General features: G+C 34.6%; 1 protein-coding gene across 1 annotated transcript in view; it reads left to right on the forward strand.

Moving 5' to 3' along the window:
• The first annotated feature begins 6,453 nt into the window (after positions 1–6,453).
• LOC121430542 overlaps positions 6,454–18,070 on the forward strand; it is a 29,514-nt gene continuing 17,897 nt past the window's right edge. Inside the window, exon 1 of the mRNA XM_041627845.1 lies at positions 6,454–6,670. The gene's annotated coding sequence lies outside the window, so the exon portion shown is untranslated. The remainder of the gene's footprint in view (positions 6,671–18,070) is intronic.

Consider the following 18,070-nt stretch of genomic DNA (forward strand, 5'->3'; position numbering starts at 1 on the left):
GGACGATTACCCCGGATGGAATATTATTATTCTAGATTTCCAGTGACCTCATCTCCCGACGCATTTCTGAATTAATTTTCATATCATACAATAATTAGATCATAAGATGAGATAGCAACAACATGAAGAATGTGTATATCACGAATATATAATATTCACTATACTTCCTATGAGGGTATGATGAGCGAATGACTTAAACACATTCCCTTTATTCATGGCGTCAAGCCCATGAAACAAAAAATGATAAAAATCAGAAAGATGATTCTGAGTAATCGTTAAATTAGTACTGTTATATCAGTTAGTATAACACTTATTTTTTTGGTTATTTGGGTTGATTTTCATAATGACCAAAATTAAAAAAAACTAAAAACGAGAGGTTTTGATACTGTGGCATCGCAGATCTTGTTCGCATTGACGCTTGTAGAATTTTCATACAGCATAAGTGCTTTTGACATGCACATGCCCATAATTTCTTGCACTGGCGCAAATCCTTGCGTCACACCTGTTGTTCAAGTGGGGATGATCTATTGTTACATCCCCCCCCTGAACAATAGGTGTGACGCAAGGATTTACGCCAGTGATTTCTTGTCTAATTTTACTCAAACTTTCGTTGATTTCGATCTTTGATTTGTTTTACTTATACACCCAAACTCAAGCGTTTCATTTCCCTTTATCAGCAGCCTTAAACTCCGAATGTGCACTGTAAAAACTGTGGTGTTAAAACTGACACCAATTGGTGTTAATAGAGGACCACACCCTGAGGTGTTAAAATAACACCCTAGAGATTGAACATAACACCAAAGGGTGTAAACGCAACAACCATAGGTGTTGTAATAACACCTATAGGTGTAAAACTAACACCAACAATTTAACACCGGTGTAAAATAAGTGGTATGGTCCTCTATGTACACCGGTTAACACCACAGTTCAGTGTCTTTTGCCCCTTCCTGGGTGAGCCGAAGACATCTTCTCCCGGGACCACAGTCTGGGAAAATAACAAAGAGTTAAAAGGTGAAAGAATGTCACCCTGTGGTACTCCATTGTTTAAATATCTGCTCATCGAGAGAGAAAGATAGAAATAGAGAGGGGAAAAGAAAGAAATGGCAAAAAGAAATAAAAAGTGAGAGAGGGAAATAAAAACGTGTGTATGGTGGTGACTATGTGTGAAAGGGGGAGGGATGCCTGGGGAGACAGACGGATAAACATGTACATAGGAGGGAGAGGGGCAGACGGGGAATGAAGGGGAATTGAAAGACAGAGGGAGAAAGATATAGATGAAGTGAGAGGGAGAGAGAAAGACAGACAGAAGGAGAGGGAGAAAAGAAGAAAAAAAGGGGAGAGACAGACGGACAAACATGGACAGAGAGAGGAGGAGAGAGAAGGGCAGACAAGGACAGAAGGGGGAACGGAAAGACAGAGAGGTAGAGGGGGTGGTATACAAACCAAATGCATTATATATACTAAACTGCTAAACTTTCATATTGTTTACCATTTAGCCTTAAATATGAGGGTATTCTGCTAACTCAAAATAGAATGTCTGCTCAAGCGTGTAATGTATCAATTATATAGCATTCGAGGAAAAACCATGTTCGAAACAATGAACTTATATTTCAACTCAAGCCTCACCATAATAAGCCTAATTTGGAATATTTTCGAATTAATCTGTCTCTCTTTATTCTGTGTCGATGCAGGGGAAGACGAAGAGAAGAACAACAAAGAACACCTCGAGAAGACTGGAGAAGACCATTTGTTTGTTCTGACACTACACTGTAAAAAATATTGGGCAAAATTTTAACCAGCACGAGGGTAATTATGTATCCAACCAATTTGGGGCATTATTTTACCCAATGCGGGAAACATATTGTCCAGTAAGGTTAAAAAATAAGCAGAAATTACTTTAGAATGAGCAAATTTTCATCACACTGGATAAATAATAATGCCCAAAAGAAGTGCCCAATGTTGGTTGGATACATAATTACCATCATGGAGCATTTTTACCCAATATTTTTAAGAGTGTAGTGACGTCATTTTGCAAAGAATCACGTGATGAAATTTTCCACTATAAAACTGCCTCACCCATGAGATCAATCTTATATACCTATAAAACTAGTAAAGTTAATTTGCCTATTAGTGTATAACTTTCTTATAACTAGTCGAGCTGATTTGCCTATAACTACAACTTTCGCATAACTAGTCGAGTTAATATGCCTATATAACTTTCGTATAACTATAGTCGAGTTGATTTGCCTATAAGTACAACTTTCGTATTAGTTTGCCTATACAGTTTTCTTAGTACGTCGACTTAATTTTGCCTACAATAGTACGGTTATTTTCCTACAACTAGTCAAGTTTATTTTGCTTGATAACTAGCAGAGTTCATGTTTCTATTAGTTGTTGAGTTTGTTTTTTATATAACTTGCCGAGTTTATCAGATTATTACTTTATCATATACTGGTCGAGTTTACTGTTTATCACCATCTAGTCGATTTTATTTGCTTAGTACTTCTTGAGTTTATTTTTGCCTGTAACTAAACTAGTTACTAGTTAAGTTTATTCGTTTATTACCGGTCGAATTAATTTGCCTCTAACTAACTGGTCTAGTTCATTATTTTACTTTATATTTGTTGTTGTTTTTTAACCTATAACTCGCTGAGTCTATGGTTAAGTTTATGTGTTCATTACTGATCAAGTTTATTCATTTTTACTAACTAATCCAGATTGAAAGTATCAATATATTTGTTTATAAATCAGCCCATAACATGTTGTCTCCAATCATGTCCGATATGTTTCAGCCATCTTCCCATCAATATTCACTACGTAATTGTCATAACTTTACTTTACCCAAACCCAAAACAGAATACTTTCGTCGCACTATCCAATACAGAGGTGCATATCAATATAATACTCTTCCCCATTACATTAAATCATTAGAAAATATCGATGCCTTCAAGAAAGGCCTTAAAAACATTTTTCCAGACTTCTTGTAAATTTGATTCAGACCCCTCTTTCTTACTTTGTTATCGTGTGTATATATATATGTTGTAAATACGTTTTTTTTTTTTTTTTACCTTTTCACATTTTGTAAACGTCTTTATCGTAAGTCGATTAGTTTGTCTTTTCCTGTGTTATATTTACATGTATATCTATGTAAGGGACCCCTGTGTAAACAGCGTTGATATGTTATCAACGCTGAGTAGGGCAATCCCTCCGTCTTTTTAATGATCGTTTCTTTGTAACTGTAAATATATCTATCGTTGTTGTAATTTTTAATTGACGGAAAATAAATACAATACAATACAATATAAAACGATGCGTACTGAATCACTCAACGATGGAAGGCTGAATATTAAGATCTTGAAAGAAAACACAATTCATTGACTATGTGAAGTTGTTGGCTTCCAAACGAAATGTCATGTGATATTTTCTTTAAAAATTCAATGCTAAACATGTTAATATTTTCAGCTTTGCGACATCTTTGAAGTCATGGTAATTATTAAAAAGAAATAGGGGCGGATGAAAATAAATAGTCACTATCTTTTATTATTAATGAAATCACTACAGACATCATTGTTTCCCCCAACACAAATACACATTTTGCTTGTGTACTTAAATCTTAACCCTCAGCTATACCATCGAATGCAGTCACAATGATTTTGTATCACACTTTTCTGTTGGAAATTAATAAACACGAATCTACGAACTTTTATGTGTATGCACAGTTTATGTACATAAAAACCAGCAATTCCGGTATGCTTATATTGAATTACTGAATCGCATGTTTATCATTCAGTCTTGAACTCTTCCTATACCTTTGATTCATCCTTGAAGCTTGAACTTAATAATATGTTGGGTCTTTCCATGTTGTACTAGTCCCCGGGTAATTTGGTTTAATCACGAATATGCTGACATTTGGATAACTTTTTTCCCTCCTCAATATATGATTTTTTTTTCATTTTTCAATTCAAGAAATCAAACCAAATCAAAGCTAAAATTCATCATGTAATTTAGGAAAGAGTTTTCACTCTAAACACACTGAGTATGATTTTACTCAATATTGGGTAGAAAGGCAAGCTGGGTATTTGTTACCCCATGCATATTTCAACGCAACATTGCGTGAAATTTACAAGTTTTACCCAACCAACATGCATGTTCACATTTTATCCAATATTGGGTCAATCGGTTTTAGAGTGTAAAGAAAAGAAAAGAAAGAGGAGAGTATTGTAAAATGAGTGAGTCCAAGTGAGAAAAGAATAGAGGCTGATTGATTGATTGATTGATTGATTGGTTGGTTGGTTGGTTGATTGATTGATCGATTGGTTGGTTGGTTGGTTGATTGATTGATTGATTGATTGATTGATTGATTCATTGATTCATTGATTGATTCATTGATTGATTGATTGATTGATTGATTGATTGATTGATTGATTGATTGATTGATTGATTGATTGATTGATTGATTGATTGATTGATTGATTGATTGATTGATTGATTGATTGATTGATTGATTGATTGATTGATTGATTGATTGATTGATTGATTGATTGATTGATTGATTGATTGATTGATTGATTGATTGATATTCGCCACTGCATATGCAGCATGGAAAAGAACAATACCTCAATGGCTAAGAAACCTAAAATAAGTTGTTTGGAATAGATTTCGAAAAAAAATCATATTTACTCTCAGCTGAAGTCAAGAAAAGTCTTACTATTATCGTGATTATTTAATGAACATTTGGAATATTTTAAGAATAGAGGTAACTAATGTGTAATGTTGTATGCTCGCTCACTTGCATAGAAAATTTATGAAATTGAAGAAATTTACTAAAGCATAATATTTTCACCAGATCACTTTCTAGTTTCTCATCCGATTTTAATGAAATTTTCAGTGCTCTGCTTGTTTGATTTTCTGAATTTCATTAAATGCAAGTTGTTGTGTTGATGGTCTTGGCAATAACAACGTGCTGATCTAGTCGGCTGGGAGATTGAGGGGTGGGTAAGGAAGATAAAAAGGGAAGGGTATAGTGAGGAGGGGGTGGGGTGCGGAGAGAGGGGGAGCTGAAGGGAGGGAGAGATGGGAGGTGAGGGAAGAGGAAAGGAGGGAGGAATTGGAGGCCGAGGTAGGAGGAGAGAGAGAATATGGGAGGAGGGAGGAAAAGAGGGAGAGGAAGGATGAGGGGAACGAAGGAAAGAAGAGAGGAGGGAGAGTGCACTCTTAAAACAAATCAGTTTAATTGACTAGACCAGTACATAGTCAGCTGGGAGCAACTGATATGGCAATCACTGATATTCACATTTCTTACATAATTATAGCCTATTCTAGTCAGAAATAAATTAAAATATGACTAGAAAATAGTCAAATATGACTAGAATAACAGTTGCACCCAGCTGACCCTATTAACTAGTCGTTTTTGACTGATTTGTTTTTAGAGTGTGGAAAGGGGGAGGTGGGGGGAAGAAGGGGGTAATGTAGAAAGTTAGTGTTGAATAAAGTTCATGTTTCAAGAGGTTTCAAGAAGCAAATAATACAGGCGGGATATAGGGAAAGAAAGCTACCAAAATATAGATTAGAAAGGAGAATTCAAAATGGAAAATTGTTATTGTCGAGAAAAAGTGATAGGCATGATCCATGGCTTCAGCCTCGTTAAGTTTTATATATCAGCCTGAAAAAGTATCACGTCACACGATATGAAAAATAAGCTGGTGGTTCTTCCAACGTAAAATGTAATTTATGCACTTTATACCGATTCTCCCCCAAAGGTTATTTGAATATGCAAAATAGCATTCTGCGGGGGAAGAAGGTATATAATTTTTCATCAATCGTTTTCCTTTATATTTGTATCCAGTAGATTCTCTGCCGCAAAATAGCTAACACTGATCTTGCTTTGCTGTTTAAGTGTTGGAAGGTAAGATAACGGGGTTTTTTAAGCTGAAACATGGTTTATAGGTTTTTATAGTTTCTGATCTTATCTTCCATCAAATTTGGGTCTATCATTTCATTCTCAGTAATATCTATATTAAATCCTGCCTGACTCAGCTTTTTAATACATCATAATTTTACTTTTTAAATGTTTCTTTAATTATTGATGACAAGTTGAATTCTGAAAATAAACCAATAATTATTTCACCTATTTACTAAAGTACGCTGGTATGAGTTAAATACTCTGGTAGGCAAAAATTATGATTATACTGGTATGAAATACATTTTTCAAGCGATATGATTTCTTTCTTTTTCGTTTTCTGCTGGCAACATTATTCATACTCCCTGTGAAGAGCGATACCGCCATATTTTCGCGCACTTAATAACAAGGAGAAATAAAGCATCACTAAATTGGAACGTTGTTTTTTAGACCCTCATGTATCCATGGCGTATATATATATTTTACTGGCATGTAATCTATTTCTCTAGTCCTGGTACTACACTACTATTTTTTTTTATAAAAAACAAAGGTACCATGTATTTTTATGGCAAACCAGTACTATTTAACAATTTGTTTTACACGTTTACAATATTCATTCGGTTTTTGCGAGCGAACAGTTTACCATCGTGTGTATTTCGGTGAACTCTTGGTACGATTATGGAATATACGAGAAAATTGATTGTTGGTGTATTTGTTTCTGATACGTTTCAGGGGTCTGTCTGGTTTTCATCAAGTCCGAAACGCAAAAAGGTACGTAAATTATGTATTTCTCTATGTTTGATAAATTAAGTATTTGGGCCTGTGAGGGTAATGCAACAGCTAGGCATATGTCTTTAAGTCATCTCAAACTCTTCTACGTAATTATTCACGAATTGTCGGTAGGAATAAACAACAAGAAGTAAACTATATTTTTAATGAATCTATAAACTTGTCTATCACCGATGATAATCATTAAGGAGTCTGTAATCAAATAGTGTTGTTGATAATGCCAATTGCAAAGCACCGAAACAATCATTCATGGTTTCTGTCTTTCCATGAGGAACTATGATCAAATTATGATAATCCACTTTTACCTTTGTAAGCATTTTGTTTCCAAAGACATTATTTGCTTAATATAATTATGTTTCCCATAATGCAGGTAAATTGTCAATTCGTCCACTGCCGACACGTCCACTCACCACATGGTCAACTTTCATTTAGTCTAATGCCATTACGTCCATCAACATTTCGTCTAAAAACCATTAGGTCCAATAACCATTTTGGTCCAATCATCTCTTCGTCTCATAACCAGTTGGTCTATTATCCATTTCGTTTTCATTCATTTTGCATAATTAACACTTAGTCCAATTAGACCAAATGGTACATGGACTAAATGACTATTGGACAAACATGATTAGACGAAATTGGCAATTAGACCATGCGGATAGTGGACGAACCATTGGTATGATAGTATACGAGTTGGCAATTGGACGAATTGGCTTTAGACGAATTGGAAATAAACCGGAATGTGTAGGCAACATGAAATCATGATTTAAATAATGCAAATTACAGAGACAAATCAAAATATATGCTATATTTTCTTATTCCATAAATATTCATTCATTCATTTAAGCACAGTATTCCAAACGACTTCATCCATCTCCCGTGCCTCTCTTAAAAAATCTATTCAAATTTGAAAAGATATCTAATCGGAGAGGCAGAATATACAAAAATTTAGATTCTTGTCAATATGAATATTGTTTAAAGGTCAAGTCCACCTCAAAAAATATTGATTTGAATCAATAGAGAAAAATCAGACAAGCACAATGCTGAAAATTTCATCAAATCAGATAAAGTAAGAAAGTGATGACATTTCAAAGTTTCGCTTGTTTTTAACAAAATAGTTATATGAACGAGCCAGTTACATCTAAATGAGAGAGTCGGTGATGTCACTCACTCACTGTTTCTTTTGTTTTTTATTGTTTGAATTATACAATATTTCATTTTTTACGAATTTGATGATTAAGACCTCCTTGCCTGAAACACAAAATGCTAAAATAATGGAATTCCATAATCAGGGAGGAATGAAACTTTATTTCACAAGACAATGACGAGAAAATCAAAATATTTAATATTTCATATAATAAAATACAAAAGAAATAGTGAGTGAGTGATGTCATCACTTCCCTCATTTGCATACCGACCGAGATGTGCATATGTGTTTTGTGAAATGAAGCGAAACTTTAAAATGTCATAACTTTCTTATTTTACATCCGATTTTGATGAAATTTTCAGTGTTATGCTTTTTGAATTTTTCTCTTTTTATTCAAATGAAGTTTTTGTTGGGTCGGACTTGTCCTTTAACCATGGATCCTACTTGGTTTAACTGACTAGATGGTTCCCCTAACTATGAAACATCTAATTTTTTCAATAGAATATCAATTGTGCCGCTAATTATTCCGTTAAATTTGAGTGCATTCTTGAAAATGGCTGGACAAAGTAACCCCTCAATGTTCAATATAAAAAAATCTGATAGACTCTAAACGATTAGTTTAATCTATTTTGACTGTTTTGTCGGTCGGAAAAAAATCACCAACGCATTGGTTAATCTTATATACCAATTCTTTCGTAGAGCGTAGTTTTGTCTTAAATGTGTACCGGATTACGTAATTGCCGAATTGATTTGTGTTCAGAAATGAGATCAAAGTTATTTCAGTCGTAATTATATTTTTGATGTGATAAAGTCCAAAATCCTACATCGGTGTTGGCGTTACAACATAAAGGCATCTTATCTTTAGGTATAATATCGCAAAACAAAAGGCGATGACAGCTGCGCATATATTAAAATCTTCATTTTCTCGAAACGCGGGTCTCAAATACAGCCGCATGAACGAATACAGCGTGAATAAGATGAAGATAATTCGTTGTTTTAATAAATAAATGTGCACATTTACAAACATTAGAAAAAGCAAAATATCAGTTCCAGCGCCCAGCATCGGAGTCGCATTCGGAATTAAGCCGATTATTGAGCGCGCGCGATTTTGTTAAATGGCGCGATGTTCCTATGTCTATAATTGCAATCTTCGCGTGGCCATTGTGTTAAAACAATAGTTAATAGTTATAGCATTGTATTTTTTCATTGCACGTATTTGATTTATGCCCTCTTTGATTGATTTAGCCTGGTTTCCTATAACTGCTGAGATTAATTACGTTTTTACTTGTTCTGTTTTTCTCAGAATCGCTTTATTTTGGACTTATAAGACACAAAATGCGCGTCATAACTTTCATGATGCAATGAATATTGTATGAACATTATTGACATTGACAATTATCTTTACCGTGAGGCTTTATAACCACAACAAACTGCGGGTAAAATGAAAAAAAAATGCATAAAAAAAGTTTGCCCAATATTATTTATACCTATAATACTGTGTAAATTTTGTTGCATTGAAATTTACCCCCAAAACGTAAATATTGCACAATAAGGGGGAAATGTATACCCAGCTTGGAGAACCGTTACCCCCCCCCCAAAAAAAAATGTTAAATTTGTAATCAATCTTAAATCGATTGGTTGATCCATAAAGAGTGTACATTACATAGAAACAATGTTAACATTATTATAACCACAAGTGAAAAATGTCAAAATTAAAAGATGAATAATAAACAGTATATAGAGCTCTTGTTAGAAATAGAAAACAAACAAAATAATACAGGAATACGTTGCCAACATAAATATCAAATTGTAGGACTATATATTTTCTCCCGGAAATATAATATAGTAGAATGTTTTGACCCGGGAAATTTGGGGATTCTTCATTGCTAAACAACCGGTGTTGATTTAACACCGGTCCGGTATCTCGGCAAAACACCAGTGAAGCGTTGAAACAACACCAGTTAAACATCAAAGCGATATTGGTTTAACACTGATTAGTGTTGTTTAAATGCCTATCTGGTGTTAGCCTAAATCCGAAGTGGGACTGTTTAACACCTCGTGTTTTCCTATCTATAGAGCTGGTGTTAAATTAACACCCGTATTTTTGCAGTGTTCTGAACGCAAGGTTAAACATCTGTTTTGAGATCCAAATTGTGTCTCCTCTTTAGGTTGTATTTATTTCATAATCTGATAATTCGAATGTACTACAAGAGTACGTAGTTCATGCACGAGTTCGTTCGTTTGAAATATAATCTGCAATAATTGTGAAAGTATTTTTAAAAAAACTACTCCTTTGCGCCGCATATGTCGTGAAATATTATGGTAGACTGTTCGCAGGGTATGTTGCTTTGGCTATCAAGCCGAGTCTAGCCGCCGAGGACTTTCCGACGAATACGATAAAACTGTGTCACTATTGGAGTGAGTGTTTGGGGCTCCAATTCGGCCAGTTTGGTGTATTTTTTACAAGTTTAATTTTGTATGAGATATTTAGATTTTAACTAGAATCGGACTGGTGGTCGTTGGACTTACCACAGAATGGACAGAATGCATGAATACGGTCTCTATTTTTTTTTTCAAACAGTTTCTTTATACAAGATGTAGGGCTATAGGAGGAGAAAATTGAGCATAATAACATGGTAGTAAAAAAAGCGAAAGTGATGTCATTTAAAATGTCTAAAAAATATTTATCTAAATATTTATCATATTTCCAAGCAAGATGATAACGTAACTTATAGACACACGGTCTGACGGTGAATAATGAAATAAGAGCACGAGCAATTGCTTGGTGGTATAGAGGTTCAAATAATTGAAAATTTTGTCAAGAGGCTCTTCACATTCATAAGTGCAGGCATGCATAAAACATTAAAATGAAATGATAGACGCAATAGTTCGATGTAAATGAAATGCATTTATTTTTGTGATCGAGTATCAAGTTTGAATACTAATTAAATTTCGTTTTGGTTTAACATCAGAAAGGTGTTCATACAACACTAATTGATATTAAAAAGGCATCGGTTTGATTCCAAACCGATGTTGTTTCAATACTTCTCTGACAGGCGCGATGATCCAGGAGGGGGCCTAGCCGGCCCCGGCCCCCCCCCCTATTTTTTGACAACCTGCAGAAAAAAATGTACTCTTTATCTTGATAGAAACTACGAAAAGCAGGAAGAACAGTAAGAAAGAGCTATTATAGCCATGATGTGTAATTTACAGCCTCGTAACGGCCGGCCCGACCCCGAAAGGAAACAAGAAAAAGATGAGGGGAAGAATTGGAAAATAGACTTTATATAAAAAAATTTCGCTCGCGCATTGCGCTCGCATTGCCTGTGTAATGAATCCCATTCAAGAGGATTAAATGGCACTTTATATATCCAGTTCTGAAATCAATTTGCACACAATATTTTAGCTCACACATCAGGCTTTCATTATTTTGATTGATTTACACAAATTGTTATATCAAAATTTTCAGCTCGCGCTGCGCGCTCGCATTGTTTTATTTGTAAGATACCTATCCTCTTTGGAAATTCTTTCCAAAATTTGTCAAAATGCTCCTGTATCATGTCAGTATATCAAAAAATTAAGCTCGTGCTTCGCGCTTGCATTTAATTGTTTGAGACACACAAGCTTGTTCTTTAATTTTAAATAAAAACGCGCTTATAGACCGTCCAGTTTTCAGGTCGGAATATCACTCTCATTATTTAATTGATGATACTTGGATCCTCTTCATTAATCACTAAAAACAGTCCTAATTGAGTCCCTTAATTTTCACGTTTCGGATCGCGCTTCGCGCTCGCATTGTTTAGTTGGATACTTATCTTTGTTCATGATTATAAAAACTGCTCAGAATCTTCAGTTCTATAAGGACATAAAATATCAAAGAATTTTTTTGCACGCGCTTCGCGCTCGCATTATATATTATGACCACATGAGATACCTTATCTTGTTTATAACAATAGAAACTAACATTTACTCAAAACTTCAGTCTTCAGTTATGACTACCCCCTGAAAAACCAACAAAAAATAGAATTATGGCGGCCAATCGAGAAAAATGTTGCTGAAAATATTTTTCGGCCCCCCCTATTGGCGAAAGCTGGATCCGCCCCTGTCTGATGTGGACATTCCTGGCTGGTGTTAAATCAACACCGAAGTTTTTGCAGTGTATGTGAAAGTCCAAGGCTATATAATTATGTAAATTGCCAATTCGTTTGCTTTCAACTCGTCCAGTCCCAACATAGTCTACCTTCATTTAGTCTAATGCCATTCTGTCCATCAACAGTTAGTCAAACGACTATTTGGTCCAATCTTCACTTCGTCTAATCACAAGTTCGTCTATGACCTTTCGTCTAATAGACAGTTGGTCTAATATCCATTTAATTTTAATTCATTTCGCCCAATTAACACTTAGTCCAATTAGACCAAATGGAATGTGGACTAAATGGCTATATATAAGACCCACTAAGACGAAATGGTGAGTGGGAGAAATGGCAGTTAGACCATGTGGATAGTGAACGAACTGAATGGTAGACCAAATGATAGCAGACGAGTTGGCAGTTGGACGAATTGGGACTGGACCAAATGAAAATAAACCAAGGCCAAGTATATAGGCCAGCACCTAAAAATTCTTATATTTTAGAGACAAATTCAAAAAGAATCAATCTGAAAATTAATAGAAAAAAACTTAAAGAAAATTTATATATTTTAAAGTTTCATTTAATAAGAATAAATAGTATGCACATTCTGATCGGTATGCGCATGCTGTAAATGAGGGACCAAATGACAAAATTTGAAATATTCATATCCTAATTATGATCACTGAAAATGTGGAATTGTCACTTTTTAACCAAAGAGCAGCATTTACTGTCAAATATAATTATATAAAAATGATGTTACATTACAATTCATGATGAATTATTGAAGAAATCGTGAGTGTTAGAATATATATAAGCTGTTTCATTTCTCGATTGGTATATTTCAATTGTGCAAGCTTTTTGTGAAAACAGGCAAAATGATGAATGGCTTATTTTTTTTTCTTTTATATCTGATCGATCTTTTTAAAACCTGTTTTAATTTGTTCAAATAAACTTGTAGGGCCAGACTTGACTCATTAATGAAGTGAGTCTCGACAGACAAGCAATTCGTTATGCCAGCTTGAGAATCGGAGATCCACCTAGATTAAAAGATTATGTTGTGTGGTAGAAAAATAGATTCGAATCATTAAATCTTCATTCTCAATCCTCGCCACATTTTTGGCCGTTTGTTTAACACCAACCTCGCGTATAATCATCTCCGAGTTCGGATGAGATGCTCGTGCGGTTATTGTGGCATTGTCCTATTCTATTGTAAAATGACATCGGATTGTTTCTACCTTTGCGGGTTTTCATTTGTCACATATAGGCTTCGATATCTACAGCATATTAACCGTGTAGGAATAAGGAAAACAGTGATTGTAGTTGATTAAAATGCGTATAAATCTGCAAACAAAGTCGTTTAAAAGTTTTCAATATCAAGGTCGAGATCCCACAATGCACAAAATGCAACAAGGTTGCTCACTCGCGCATGTGCACGCGTGGGGACACATCAATCGCACCCAGAAACCAAAATTTTGATGGCGCTTTTAATAACTTGTTGCAAAATGCAAAGACTGGAACTGTTGTTATTGATTCAAGGGGACATAATGATTGTCAAGTATTGTTCCATCAAGAAATGTAGATGAGACCCGAATAGCTATGCATTATGATTGACATGATTGACGGGTTTAATGATGATTTCAGAGTGAAGAGGCACGGGTGCTGGCCGGCCAGGTGTCCTCCCACACGCGACGGGCTGCATCATGTGACGGAACAGATATGTAATTTATCGGTCTTATGGATAAAAAATTTATTTATTAAAAACTAGATGAAGACCGCCAACAGACAATACTGATAGAGTTAGCACATCGCTGTTAAAGTTAACTTATTGTATCAATCATCTTATAATGCGTAATAAACATTTCAAGTTAATAACGATGAATGATGTTTATAACTTACTGGTTTCATTGGTCTTTACCTAAGTGAACTCTCAGGTATGGTTTAGCCAACCCAAAAGCTGGTTAAAATATATTCCAACCTTGGACCTACTATTGATTAAAACGATCCCATCTATACATTGTACATGTTGTTTTGTTTTAACCTAAAGTTTGTAATTTGTACTTTAACCAAAAATAATTATAGCCCATCAGCAAATAATTATTTTTAAATGTGAAACTGTATTCACGTATAATAAAAAATGGTTGGTAGAGCTTTAAAGGTCAAGTCCACCCCAGAATACTGTTGATTTGAATAAATAGAGAAAAATCGAACTAGCATCACGCTGAAAATTTCATCAAAATCGGTTGTAAAATAAGAAAGTTATGACATTTTAAAGTTTCGCTTATTTTTCACATAACAGTGATGTAAAACTCAGTGATGTGCAAATGATATACAGTCGATCCCTCACTCACTATTCCTTTTGTTTTTATTGTTTGAATTACAAAATATTTCAGTTTTTACATATTTGACAATAAGGACCAACTTCACAGAACCATATAGTATCAAACAATGTTATAGTTCTACATGTTCAGAGAGGTATTACTCATTGTTTTACTTGACAATGCGGAGAAAATTAGAATATTTCATATTTCATAATAGAATAAAAAAAGAAATAGTGAGTAGATGATGTCCTCAACTGCATACCGAACAGGATGTGCATTTAACTGTTTTGTGAAATTAATGTGAAACTTTAAAATGTCATAGCTTTCTTATTTCACATCCGGTTTAAATGAAATTGCTTGATGGATTTTTTCTCTTTTTATTCAAATCAAATGTTTGTTCGGGTGGACTTGTCCTTTAACCAACAAGGTTTGGGCTTTATTGCAACCAATAATGGTTGGTGGTGTTTTGATCAACTGTTAGTCAATAATTCGACAAAATTGTAATTATTCATATATTCCATATAGGCTACCAAAATGTTAATTTATTGCATTCATTATAAGAAAATGTAACGATTAGCAATTATCATAACATTATCATGCACTGGCAGGAGGTTATTTTCATTTTCAACTTATTTCAAATATTATCTTCTTATGATATTATAGGCAATATCAAGTACTTTTGTATTTTTTTCTGTTGATTATTTTTTTTTCTTTTTAGTGTATATACCCCCTTGGCACAATAATTTGCCCTTTTAATTCAGTTCGTATACCGAAACCTATATGTTACATATTGCTCAAGATTTTCATTATGAAAACCGATCCGCCAGCCGACTTTTTTGCTGGAGCTGGATATTTTCTGCGGGTTCTTGAGTAGTTGGCTCTGCCGATCGGGTCGGGGGAGTAGTATGGTAAGATTGGTATCCACCCGTCATGCCCGTAGAATCCGCTATTTCAATATTCACAGATGTAAAATTCCTTAGTTGTTCTTGTTCGGGGGGTTTTTTGGCAAGTGAATAAACTGAAGAATTTCCAATGAGTTTTTCAGCTTTGGATTAGCATAAGATATTTGTGACGTCATTTTATTTCCTTTTCCTTCTCATTTTCCTCCCCTTTGTCCTCTTTCGGTGTTTTTTATCATTATTTGAGAAAATGAGGGCGATCGCTCCTTGCCTTAGTTTTGCCCCCTATAAACGGGTATTTTCCCCTTTTTTGTTTGCAATGATTTTAACGTGTTAGAATCGTTCTGTTCTATACTCATTGAACATCATGAACACATCGAACTGAAATTCTCCTCAAAATTAACGAGCTTTGTCTTTAAATGTTCATGTTCAATATCTTTAATGCTCTTTCAGCACATTTTTTCATTTTACTATAAATATTAACGATGATGCAGGAAATAGGCTATTACCCACTCTGACGTTAAATATTTCAACCCCCCCCCCCCCCCTCTCTCTCTCTCTCTGAGAGTAAAATGATATGGCAACACTATCATGACTATCATACACAGCAAAAACTGTGGTGTTAACCGGTGTACATAGAGGACCACACCAGTTATTTTACACCGGTGTTAAATTGGTGGTGTTAGTTTTACACCTATAGGTGTTATTACAACACCTATGGTTGTTACATTTACACTCTTTGGTGTTATGTTCAATCTCTTGGTTCTGTGGTCCTCTATTAACACCAACTGTCAGTTTTAACACCACAGTTTTTACAGTGTAATGTTGCCTTAAAAGCTAAAATACTATGAAATTCATTTTGTAGATCGGCCACTGTAGACATGGTAGATGAAAATCATGAAAATACGCAATGATTATTAAAAGGTAAAGGACGGGTAAGATTTGATTTGATTTATTGTTTCACATTTCATAAAAACTTACATTTTGAACATATGAGAAGATGATAAAAATATATATAATTGTGTTTTACAAAGAAATACAATATCTTGAATATGAGGAACTTATTAAAAAGCATAGCTTGTAGATGTAGGTTCCCCCCAAAATGATCAAGTATTAAAAACTCCTAACGCAATGAAGCGAGATAAATCGAATGAAGAAAACTAATCAATACTTTATAAAGAGTTCTACATGATAGTCACTCAAGGAAGGATTATTAGGTTATATCATTCTGAAATTTTCATTATTCAATTTAACATTCATGGCATTATTGATGAAGTTGGGCGACAAGGGGGAATCGAATCGCGAATCGACGCAATGATCTTTCTGCTCTGTAATTCTAATGTAGATATCGAGCAGTATAAACAGAAATAGATACTTCTTTTATTTCATATAATTATTTTATTTGTTTATACCTAATAATCATTGAGTCACGATTTAATTCTAGGGTTCGAATCGGGCTATCACCTCCCCTACAGACACCCCGAACAAAGCACATGGACTTGTTAAACATGGTAAATTGTCATTAGTCTCTCTTGCTACATCCCATCCATCTGTTTCTTGGTGCAGACTTTCCTGATTTGGGGGGAAATAGATTACTTTTACTGTGCAAGGGCGCAATGTTGGGGGGAGAGAAGATTCCGGAGCACGGACTCGGCTGCGAAATCTGCAAAGCTTTCTGATTTTCAACGGACGCTTTCTATGACATAGGAAGAAGAAAAAAATAGTTTCAACTGATTTTTTTTTCTTTTTCTCTCTCTCTCATGTTTTGTGTACACTTCCTACGTCCAAGGTGAGAGAGTCGGTTCATTAGTCTTCCCACGATAACATTACCAATAAGTATAATAGACTTACATGTCTTACTTAGGCCATTGAATTTTGTTGACAAACAGCCACTTAAGCCGTCACACCCTTTCTTCATTAGCTCATCAGTCTACAATAAACTCCCGTTTCGGAGTTCATTTTTTTTCCAGACACTATTATACTGAGCTCAACGCAAACATAATGCAGACAATACGTTTTCTCACGCCTCGGCGTATACATCGCGCTAAATGCGTGTATAACGGTACATGAATGAGATAGTCCATGTTTTAAACTTGACCTTCGGGTTTGTTTCGTTGGTGCGACTAAATGCATGATTCTGACAATGGAATATAAAAGATTATTGTAATCAGGTTTTTAAAACGATTGATTAAGGACCTACACGAGAAGTTTATCACCATCATGTTCTCACACGTTTAAAAGGGAATGTTATTATGCATGGTGTTAGTCCGTTAATCGGTTCGTAGGGTGTAACAATTCTTTTCCCACGTTTTAAGTATTTAGATTTCAGAATTTACGGTGAAATTAAAATTACAGTTGGTTCTGGTGTTTTAGATCATTTTTTTTTGGGGGGGGGCAGGTTTTTCTGTCTGCATTTATCGGATTGGATATGCAAAATAAATTTACAATTCATGAACATAACAATAACATGGCAAGTACGTAACAAAGTCACGATTTTGTAATCAGAGTTATACATAAATACATGGTGTCAAGGAAAACTTAAAGGGGGATGCAGCGGCAAACTATGATGTAAGCCATATTTTGCTTGAATATATCATGGGCATATTCGCGATCGTCATCAATAACTTTGTTTATTATGATTATTAATGGTATTATTATTGTTTTTATCATCAGGTTTTCTCTAGTTTGGCGTGAATAATGTTTAACACTTTATACACCATTTTCGTGCTTTTTGAAATCTGAAGGCTAAGTTCACGCTGACGCAAACATAGTTTTAGTAAAACTTAAAAGATAACGATAAAGATAATTATTGAAAGATTTATGAAAACTTTTCAAAGAATAATTGACGGTTATGGATATTCCAATTGTTAATTTGTAACGTTATTAGCCCA

The sequence above is a fragment of the Lytechinus variegatus genome, chromosome 17 (genome assembly GCF_018143015.1).
Source record: "Lytechinus variegatus isolate NC3 chromosome 17, Lvar_3.0, whole genome shotgun sequence".
Classification (NCBI taxonomy): domain Eukaryota; kingdom Metazoa; phylum Echinodermata; class Echinoidea; order Temnopleuroida; family Toxopneustidae; genus Lytechinus; species Lytechinus variegatus.